Source organism: Epinephelus fuscoguttatus, linkage group LG20 (assembly GCF_011397635.1).
Source record: "Epinephelus fuscoguttatus linkage group LG20, E.fuscoguttatus.final_Chr_v1".
Taxonomy (NCBI): domain Eukaryota; kingdom Metazoa; phylum Chordata; class Actinopteri; order Perciformes; family Serranidae; genus Epinephelus; species Epinephelus fuscoguttatus.
The window spans coordinates 33,733,063-33,745,200 of NC_064771.1; positions in this window are offsets into that span (position 1 = coordinate 33,733,063).

The following is a 12,138-nucleotide window of genomic DNA, read 5'->3' on the forward strand; positions in this document are numbered from 1 at the left end:
ATAAAGATTAAAACATCATCATGTTGGTGCAGATCAGCTGGTCACAACCCAACTGTTGTGACATCACATCATCATAATGACATCACTGACTTCATCAGCTGTGACAAACACAGACAGACAGACAGACAGACAGACAGACAGAGTATTAGTGTTATATAACACTGAGAGAGGCCACACAACTGTTACATAACACACACATACACACAACCAGGCTGCAGGTTGGCCTCCATCAGAAGATCAACAGTTTGATCCCTGTCTTCTCTCCTCTCCTCTCCTTATTAATAATAATAATAATAATGATGATAATACTAGTTACTAGTCCATACCCACTGAGTGCACAGTTGCCCACGTACAGTTTCACATGGTGTGTGTTTGGGATACAGGTCATAGGAAACTGCAGATTAAATAGTCGACTGAACCCATTAAGAAGAGCAATGTATTCAGACAGAGTTTTTGTGAATTTGATAGTACGACTGCAGCCACAGCGATCTGTCTCACTTTAAGCATTTTTCTGTTGTTATAGCGCCACCCAGTTGCCAATTAGAGTTAAATTTCTCCAGTCACCTTGAGGCGTCCTGTTCTACATATCTACCAAGTTTAGTAAAAATCCATATGGCGGTTAGGCCTAGATAAGAAATGAGCTCTCTAGCGCCCCCATTTTGTTTGATGGGGTCAATAATGGAGGGGTCCCCTCAGATTATGTGTGGTCATATGCCTACAAAGTTGCGTGGTGATGGGTGAAACCCTTGAGATGTTCTACACCTTTATGTGATGAGCCACGCCCTCCACAATATTCATTGCCTTATAGAAGCTCAGTTTTAGGAAGTTTTCCAACTTTTGCCAAGAGGGAACTTTAGATATTGGTCCCTAGATTATGTTCACCCAGTTTCATGCAGATCGCTCAAACTTCCTAGGAAGAGATCCATTTGAAGTGTTTTTCAAAAAATTCAAAATGGTGGAAAATCTATATAAGCGGAAGTTATGGGTTCTTGAGGCAAATGTGTTCCTCATGAGGAGAGGCATCTCTGTGCAAAGTTTCATGTCTCTACAACATACGGGGCATGAGATATGCCCATTCAAAGTTTGACATTTCAGTGGGTTGCTATAGCGCCCCCCTTTGGCCAATTGATGTAATATTGCTTCATTGGCATCCTCCCATGACCCTCTACTACTGTGCCAAATTTCACATGGATTGACCAAGTCAGTGAGGAGAAAAACCTGGAACACACACACAGACAGAGTTTTTGTCATTATATAGAAGATAATGTTGGTGGGTTCAGTTTGTCAGAGAGAATTAAGTTCAGATGTTCTGTTTTATTTACATATTATTGATTATAGATATTGATACATGTGAATGTTTCAGTTTAGTTTTCTATTGGCTGAACAAACAGGATGAAGAAACTTCACCTTCCTCTGTGTGTCATCTCCAGTTTGTCCACCAGATGGAGACAAAGTCCAGGTAATAACCATAGATCTGAACTCCACAGTGACCACAGCTTCATGTTCACACCCAGGAACAAGCTGAGGGTTCGTCAGGTCAGTGTCACTCACTGAGCCCAACACATTATTAGATATCTCAAGATATACAAGACAGAAGTTTGAACTTTAAGGGTAAATTCGAAGACTTTTCTTATAGTTTTGTCACGAGGAACAACTTTTAGTATGAGGACGCTTTGTGAATATGACCCCTGACCTTTAATATAAAATCAGGATGTTCAGCTGAGACCAGAACATAAAAATCATCAGACCTGCTGTGAAGTTTTAAACTTTGTGTTAAATCAAAGATCCTAAATTTATACAACTGAAGTCTCAGTTTTATCCAGCGGAGGGCGCAACGTCTCCACCACACCAACAGCAGTCAGACCAACACATTTAAATCTTTATTATTTTTGTTATTATTATAGTTATTATTATTAAGTCAAATAATAAAGTATTACATAAATAAAAACAGACAAAATAAGAGACTATTATTATTAATATTATTCTTAAAGAAGGGGAAATAATAACTAAAATAAAACTAACTCCTTAAACAAATAAAAATACACTGATGAGAAGCTGTGATTAAGCAGAGCCGATTTTAGGAACGATGAGTCGACCTTTATCTGATGATCTACTCTGTGAATATGTCAGAGACACAGGAAGAAGCTGAACCATTAAAAACTATTAGAAGTATTTTAAAATCAATTCTTTGTTTTATTGGGAGCCAGTGAAGAGAAAATTAAACTGCTGCGTTCTGAACAAACTGCAGTTTATTTAACGTCTGAAAATGAACACGTGAAGCAGCTTCTCAGAGTCTGACTGAGACGAGAAACATCAAACTTCTGATTTATTTCTGAGGAGGTAAAAGGCAGTCGTAGAAATATTAGAGATGTGCTGAAGATCAGTGTCTAAAACCACACCCAGGTTTTTAAAAGCTCTCATAGTTTTACAGACAGAGTTATTAACAGAGACTTTGGTCCAACAAACAGAATCTGTGTTTTGTCTTTATTAAGCTGTAAAAGATTCTTCACCATCACCAGTCTGAAAACTTCACAGACGTGTGTTTAAATATTATTCCAGGTTTAAATATTAATGACAATATTAATGGTCACAGATGAACTCTGTTGTTTAAATTGTTCTTATCTGATTTATTTTTCACAGATTATTAATTTTCATTTTTTCACATTCACAATAAAAGTCCGGAGACGTTCTTCAGTCCTGATGGAGAGGACAGAGGAGGAGGAGGAGGAGGAGGACGCACCAGGTTTGGACATCTGGAGCCGCCAGTCAAAGCTGAATTCATTAACCTCCTCTGTTAATTAATTAAAGACACGTCAGCTTCGATTAGGACGCGTTAAAGAGCCCAGTGATTCTAATGAACCTCATCAAAGAGCTGCCTGACAGACCACACTGAGGGCACATCATCGCACTCACCTGAGACTCCTGTGTTCACCAGCATGAACACATGAACTGCTCTCCGTTCATGTTGGTGGTGAATACGTGACTCTGGTTTTATTCCTGGTGAACGTTCAGCAGACATCAGTGTGGTTTATTAAGCCTTTGTGTTGGACAGATGACTGAATGATTGTGTTCAGGTGAGTGAAGTCATGTGTTCATCTGTCAGCTGACGTGTTTGTTGGTGAAGACAGGAAGTGCTGAGAGACGTTCTCTGGTCTCCACAGAGTCACCAGTTTGTGGTTTTAGTATCTGAGTCTCCCGATCACTCACTCACTCACTCACTCATTCATTCAATCACTCAGTCATTCTGCCTTGCCTTTATATCACTGACTGTGTTGTCATGCCAGACATGGCCACGCCCTCCTGCCCTCTGTTGCACCACCTGACCTGCTCTGCCCACCAGCTCACCTGCTTCCTGTCTCCCTGATGACCTCAGCAGGAAGTCACTGCTCAGCTCTGCAGCTCTCCTCCCCTCACCTGTGTGATCTCACCTGGACTCTGCTGCACAGGTATGTTTTCACCTGTCTGTCTCTGTCCTCAGGTGTGTCCCATGTGCTCCTTTAAACATCAGACTGATGGTGTGAAGCTTTGTTGTAGCTCAGTGAGCACAAGCTTTGATCCAGTGTTCTCTGTGACGTACAGTGTGTGTGTGTGTGTGTGTGTGTGTGTGTGTGTGTGCGCAGTGTTAGCTTAGACTTCATCAGATGTGAATCTGTCTGAACTCTGACTCACTTTCTGTTCCACTCACTGTTTTTGTGTTGAGCGGTGAGACTCAAGATGATGTTATAAAATGTCGTAACGTCCTGTTTAAATTGGCAATATGCTTCCCCGTTTGCGTTTGTACCATTTACGACCTAAACGTAAACAAAGATGGATGCCTCCAAGAAAGCAGTCGTCGCTATTGCAATAGCAGAGCCTTTATCGTTAGCAACACTGCTAGCTACTTTCACCAACACCAACGTATAAACAACACATACACGACAGCCACTTATGTTAAGTATAGGGTGCAGCCATCTTTGCTTTCTTCCGTCTTTCGAAACTCGTAGTCCTCTGAGTTCGTACGAGGCCGCTACTGGTAGAACTGCCTCAAAGAGGCGTGTCATGTCGTGTTGCGTAATTTTGCGCAGCTTCCTGTCTTTCCTACCGTCTTACTAGCGGTAAGATCGATATGGAACGCCCCATAATCAACACGTTCAGGTGATGTCGTCATAAACGACACCCTGAGAGCTCCGCCTCCTAATTAAACGGGCGCTAAACAGGCTGCACCTGCAGCGGTCGCCGTGGCAGCAGGTTAACTTCAGAGATGATGTGAGCGCAGCGCTGTGAAGGTAACAGAACGACACGATCATCACAATCTTTGTCTTCTCTCTGTCCTGTGGTCATGTTGTCTTTATGTGACGGGTGTGGACGGACGATGACTGAAAGAAATAATTTCTGGACAAAACTGTATTCAGAAGGAGAATCAGTGACACCTGGTGGACGAAGTATAAACGTGTATGTGAGGTGGAAACTGAACCGAGACGATAAAAATAATTATATTAAAGAAGAAAACAGACTGCCGGAGACAACATGAGACATTAATGACCTTCTGATGACTTATCTCTGCACCTCCGCTTCAAAACAGGCAGAATAACAGGAAGTGGATGTTAAAAACTGCAGCACTTCCTGGACGATTCGACCTGCTGGAAACGGAAACAAAAAGTTAAATTAAAAAACATCTACAAAACTCAAACAGCTGGTTAACATGACAGAAGAAACAACACACACATGGAGGCAGTTTGCCTTGTAGGCCTTCTCTAGGGAAACCCTTTCTGACAGAAATCTGTTCACTTTAACTCAAACCACAACTTTTTTCCAAACTTTAACCAAGAGGATGTTTTCTGTCAGAAAGACGTCAGGAACATTGTCCGATGAAACAGCTCAGCAGCATTTTTTAATAAGACTCTTTTTCAGTTACGTGAAACACAGTGAGGTTCGGACAGACGAGCTACGGGAACAAAGGAGGTACAGAACTTGAGTCTGTCCACACATGACTCAATCGTCTGAGACTTTTCCTTTGTTTGGATCCACAGTGAGCCGAGTCACAGAGAGTCCAGGTTTGTCATCGTGACTGAAGGTCAGTTTGGGTTAAAGGCTCCAGGTCACACACGCACAGTTTAGGCCATGAAACTTCAGACATAAAACACTGACACATCAAAATCTGAATGTTAAAAAAATAAGCGTGATTCAATTACAGATAATTTGATGTGAAACCCTCAGAGAGACTCTGGAGACGGTCTGAGGAGCCAAAAGGTCGCCGACCTCTGATCCAGGAAGTGACATGATGTAACTATGAAATCTGAGATTTGTGTTTGAAGTGTTACATTTAATATTTGGTCGTGTGTGTGATGACCAGATCAGACCAGACCGGACCGGACTGGATCGGATCGGATCAGATCAGGTTAGGGTTCTGAGGGTCTCTGTGGTCTCGGTCGTGTCTTTATGATCTGTATCAGAGTGATGTGAAAGTCAGTGACCTGCAGTCTGTCCAACAAACATTTTTTGCCATCAGGTTGTTTCAGTTTCAGATGTATTCAGTGTTTCAGACGTGTTTCGGACGTGATTCAGATGTGTTTCAGACGTGACGGTGGCTCCTGGATGTTGAAAATGAAGCTGAGCGTAGCAGATGAAGCTCTGCTGGACTCTGACTGATATGAACTCTTCGTGTCTCTACAGGTGAAACACATCATACTGAACCCTCACACAGTTGACTGACACTGAATGTTTCCGTCAGGTCTGAACTCTTCCTCTGTGTGTGTGTGTGTGTGTGTGTTGAACATTAATGAGTGATAGTGGTATTTACATTTCTGCTTCACATGACGACATGTCACAGTCACTGTTCGTCCCGTCGCTCCGTGTAATGCGTTCACTGTCTCTCTGAGAACAATTTACAGAAGTGTGATTGTTGTAAACATATAAATTGAAATCTAAATATAAAACACATTTTAAGGAGCAAAGGAAAAAAACAAAGAATTCTGATTTTGATTTTTTTTGTTCCCAGTCAGAAAAATAAAATCTGTTCTTTCATTTTTATATAACATTCCATAAATATGATTATATCTTTTATTAAGGATAATAACCCACTGTGTGTGTGTGTGTGTGTGTGTGTGTGTGTGTCTGTGTCTGTGTCCCGTCCGTTCTGCAGACAGAGTCCTGTCCTGTTAAGTGTAGTTTGACGTGTTGAACAGATTTATGAATCAAACAGACTCTGATTCTGTTGTTTTGTTTTTATTTTACATTTTATTCATTTAAAAAAAAAAAAAAAAATCCAAACAGTTAAAAAAAGAAAATCTGAACTAAAACAAAGAGATGTCATCAGATGAACTGATTGATACACACACACACACACACACACACACACACACACACACACACACTGATAATGATCAGTGTTAATTATCAGTGTTAATAACTGATCACCATCACTGAGCTGCAGATGATCAGCTGTTTCTCTCCGTCTCCTCTTGGTGTCGCTCTTTCCTCGCTCGGACGTCTCTCTGCTGGGATGAAGGAATTCCCTGAACTGGGACGACTGGAATTCCCTCTGCAACACACACACACACAGACACAGACACACACACACACACGCAGACACACACACACGCAGAATGTGAGAGTGTTTTTCTGTTTGCAGCTGAAGGTCGACCGCTTTGTTTCCTTTCATTTGATTTTCCAGGTTTCTGCTGTTTTCTACTGATTCTTTCAGAAACACAGAGAAATGGAGATGAACAGTAGAGTCAGAAAATAGAGATGCACAGATCACAATAAAAGCCAGTAGATGAGAACATGAACATGAAACAGTTAATTTATTTACAGTAAAAAAAAGTGAAGCAGAACAAAGAGAGTTCAGTAGAATAAAACAGAGTTCAGTAGAATAAAACAGTAGAGTTCTGTAGAATAAAACAGTAAAATTCAGTAGAATAAAACAGTAGAGTTTAGTAGAATAAGACAATAGAATTCAGTAGAATGAAACAGTAGAGTTCAGTAGAATAAAACAGCAGAGTTTAGTAGAATAAGACAATAGAATTCAGTAGAATGAAACAGTAGAGTTCTGTAGAATAAAACAGTAGAGTTCCGTAGAATAAAAGTAGAGTTCAGTAGAATAAAACAGAGTTCTGTAGAATAAAACAGTAAAATTCAGTAGAATTAAAAGTAGAGTTCAGTAGAATAAAACATTAGAGTTCCTCAAAAATAAAAGTAGAGTTCAGTGGAATGAAACAGTTGAATTCAGTAGAATAAAACAGCAGAGTTCAGTAGAAAAAACATTAGAGTTCTGGAGAATAAAAGTAGAGTTCAGAAGAATAAAACAGCAGAGTTCCATAGAATAAAAGTAGAGTTCAGTAGAATAAAACATTAGAGTTCCACAGAATAAAAATAGAGTTCAGTAGAATAAAACAGAGTTCAGCAGAATAAAAGTAGAATTCAGTAGAATAAAACACAGTTCAGTAGAATCAAAGTAGAGTTCCGTAGAATAAAAGTAGAGTTCAGTAAAATAAAACAGAGTTCAGTAGAATAAAAGTAGAGTTCTGTAGAATAAAAGTAGAATTCAGTAGAATAAAACAGAGTTCAGTGGAATCAAAGTAGAGTTCCATATCATAAAACAGAGATCAGTAGAATAAAACAATAGAGTTCAGTAGAATGAAACAGTAGAGTTCTGTAGAATAAAAGTAGAGTTCAGTAGAATAAAACAGAGTTCAGTAGAATAAAACAATAGAGTTCAGTAGAATGAAACAGTAGAGTTCCGTAGAATAAAATTAGAGTTCAGTAGAATAAAAGTAGAGTTCTGTAGAATAAAAGTAGAATTCAGTAGAATAAAACAGAGTTCAGTAGAATCAAAGTAGAGTTCCATATAATAAAACAGTTCAGTAGAATAAAACAGTAGACTTCCGTAGAATAAAAGTAGAATGCAGTAGAATAAAACAGAGTTCAGTAGAATAAAACAGTAGAGCTCAGTAGAATAAAACAGTAGAGTTCCGTAGAATAAAAGTAGAGTTCCGTAGAATAAAACAGTAGAGTTCAGTAGAATAAAACAGAGTTCCATATAATAAAGCAGAGTTCAGTAGAATAAAAGTAGAATTCAGAAGAATAAAAGAGCAGAGTTCTGTAGAATAAAACAGCAGAGTTCAGTAGAATAAAACAGCAGAGTTCAGTAGAAATAAAACATTAGAGTTCCGTAGAATAAAAGTAGAGTTCCATATAATAAAACAGAGTTCAGTACAATAAAACAGTAGAGTTCCGTAGAATAAAACAGTAGAGTTCAGTAGAATAAAAGTAGAGTTCCGTAGAATAAAAGTAGAGTTCAGTAGAATAAAAAAATAATCGATGACTATTTTAGTAGTCTAATAATCGAGTCATTTTTCATAGAAAAGTACTATAAAAGTACCCAAAATACTCTTATTGCAGCTTCTTACGTCCAAATATTGGCAGCTTTACACACTCTCCCATGACGGTGAACTAAAACCCTTTGGCGTGAGTACGAAACAAGACATTAGATGACATAATTTTGGGGTTTGGGAGAGACAGACCGACATTTAACAACATTTTAACACATTTTTACATTAAATGATTAGTCGACTAATCGAAGAAATAATCGACAGATTAGTCGACAATGAAAATAATCGTTAGTGGCAGCCCTAGTTCAGAAGAATAAAAGTAGAGTTCAGTAGAATAAAACAGTAGAATTCAGTAGAATAAAACAGAGTTCAGTAGAATAAACATTAGAGTTCTGTAGAATAAAAGTAGAGTTCAGTAGAATAAACAGTAGAGTCCAGTAGAATAAGACAGTGTTCAGTAGAATAAAACAGTAGAGTCCAGTAGAATAGACAGTGTTCAGTAGAATAAAACAGTAGAGTTCCGTAAAATAAAACAGTAGAGTCCAGTAGAATAAGACAGTTTCAGTAGAATAAAACAGTAGAGTCCAGTAGAATAAACAGTAGAGTCCAGTAGAATAAGACAGTGTTCAGTAGAATAAAAGTAGAAGTCAGTAGAATGTAAACAGAAGTCAAAGTGAGGACCTGACAGAGGACTAATGAGCAGTATCAGTCCTCCATCACCGTCCAATGAGACGAAAATCTGAGTCCAGCTGTGATGTCACAATAAAAGGTTTCTGATTTTAATCAGAGTTCAGTTTGAGCTCAGATGAATTCAGAGATCATGTCTGATTTACATTTATTGTTTCCAGGTGCAGTGTGACGGATTCAGGAGACAGACACAAGCTCATGTCCTCAGTGAGACTCAGGGAGCTCTGAGTTATTTCAAGGTGCGACATCACTGTATTTATTTTCCTAAAGCTAATTGACACAACTTGACTTTCCTAAAGTTAACCTACCTAACGTTACGTTCTCAAATGATTATTGATTATTTAAATGAATCTGATTGATGGGTTTATATTATATTATATTATATTATATTATATTATATTATATTATATTATATTATAGTTATTGTATATAATCTGTATCTCTGTCCTGGTTGATTCCAGCTGCTGGTTCACCTGAGTGGTTTTATACCTGTGCTGTTGTTCAGGCTGAAGGTGACTGAGTCTGTAAAGATCATCCAGCTCTGACTGAGCCTGATTCTCCCTGTGGTTCCTCCTCATCAATATACAGACAGAGAGACGAGCTGATGATGAAGATCAAAGTGACAGAAAACATGTAAGTAAACATCATATTTCAGGCAAAATTTTAACATGTCAGGGATAAAAGAAACAAAAATGAGATGATAAAGAATAATGAAGCGTAAAAAGGACTGGGCTTCAGATGTGATGAAGCTTAAATAAAGACATTAATATTTGATGGAGGACTGATGATACACAGCAGAGATAACAGATGGATGTGTTTCAGAGGTGATGGAGGTCTGATGATACACAGCAGAGATAACAGATGGATGTGTTTCAGAGATGATGGAGGTCTGATGATACACAGCAGAGATAACAGATGGATGTGTTTCAGAGGTGATGGAGGTCTGATGATACACAGCAGAGATAACAGATGGATGTGTTTCAGAGATGATGGAGGACTGATGATACACAGCAGAGATAACAGATGGATGTGTTTCAGAGGTGATGGAGGTCTGATGATACACAGCAGAGATAACAGATGGATGTGTTTCAGAGGTGATGGAGGTCTGATGATACACAGCAGAGATAACAGATGGATGTGTTTCAGAGATGATGGAGGTCTGATGATACACAGCAGAGATAACAGATGGATGTGTTTCAGAGGTGATGGAGGTCTGATGACACACAGCAGCGATACCAGAAGGATATGTTTCAGAGATGATGGAGGTCTGATGATACACAGCAGAGATAACGGATGTGTTTCAGAGATGATGGAGGTCTGATGATACACAGCAGAGATAACAGATGGATGTTTCAGAGGTGATTGAGGTCTAATGATACACAACAGAGATAACAAATGGATGTGTTTCAGAGGTGATAGAGGTCTGATGATACACAGCAGAGATAACAGATGGATGTGTTTCAGAGGTGATGGAGGTCTGATGGCACACAGCAGCGATACCAGAAGGATATGTTTCAGAGATGGAGGTCTGATGATACGCAGCGGAGATAACTGATGAATGTGTTTCAGAAATGATGGAGGTCTGATGATACACAGCAGAGATAACAGATGGATGTGTTTCAGAGGTGATGGAGGTCTGATGATGCACAGCAGCAATACCAGAAGGATATGTTTCAGAGATGGAGGTCTGATGATACACAGCGGAGATAACTGATGAATGTGTTTCAGAAATGATGGAGGTCTGATGATACACAGCAGAGATAACAGACAGATGTGTTTCAGAGATGATGGAGATCTGATGACACACAACAGAGATAACGGATGTGTTTCAGAGGTGATGGATGTCTGATGACACACAGCAGAGATACCAGAAGGATGTGTTTCAGAGATGGAGGTCTGATGATACACAGCAGAGATACCATGGATGTGTTTCAGAGATGACAGATGTGTGATGATACACAGCAGAGATAACAGATGGATGTGTTTCAGAGGTGATGGAGGTCTGATGATACACAGCAGAGATAACAGATGGATGTGTTTCAGAGATGATGGAGGTCCGATGACACACAGCAGAGGTAACAGATGGATGTGTTTCAGAGGTGACGGAGGTCTGATGATACACAGCAGAGATAACAGACAAATGTGTTTCAGAGGTGATGGAGGTCTGATGACACACAGCAGAGGTAACAGATGGATGTGTTTCAGAGGTGACGGAGGTCTGATGATACACAGCAGAGATAACAGACAAATGTGTTTCAGAGGTGATGGAGGTCTGATGACACACAGCAGAGGCAACAGTCACCAGTTGATGAATGTTGGTTCCAGTGAGCTTTACAGTATCAGTGAGACGTGACGTCGAGGTGCGGACTGTGACACGCCTCTTCTTCAGTGAGCGTTTAACTGTGTTCGTGTTTTAAATGTTTGCTTAGTAATCATTCTGTTGGCGGTTTGATGTGATGACTTTATAACTTTGTGACAAGTTTGGTTCATGGTGTTTCACCAGTGTTCCCAGTATCCACAGTCTGAGTGTACCTCCGCCGTCTGAGCCTGTTAATGGTCCCTATTGGCTGACAGATGATTGGTGAGGTGATGTAGGTCAGGTTGTTTTAATGTCTGAGTTCTGTTTAAATAATGAAGGTGTGAGATCAGTGCCGGTTTAACACCAGAAAACACACACACAGTGACACACACACACACACACACACACACACACACACACACACTGATTGTGGGTTTTGTTACTGGTTAAAAGCTGCTGTAGTTTAAACTGACTGAATGAATGAATGAATGTTTTTCACCGAGTCAGCCGTGTATGTGTGTGTGTGTGTGTGTGTGTGTGTGTGTGTGTGTGTGTGACAGCTGGCCCATCTGACTTTGCCGTGACATCTGGGAAACCCGCCGGTGTACCGCCACGAACGCCGGTTGATGTCGCTATTTAAATGCAAATGTGTGTGTGTGTGTGTGTGTGTGTGTGTGGAGTGCTCGCACCATCACACACACACAAAGGGAAACACTTCACACACAATAAAGACGAGGAGGGTTTAACACACACACACACACACACACACACACACACACACACACACACACACACACACACGGAGCAGCACTGCGACTCGTCTGTAAATCAGCCGATAACCTG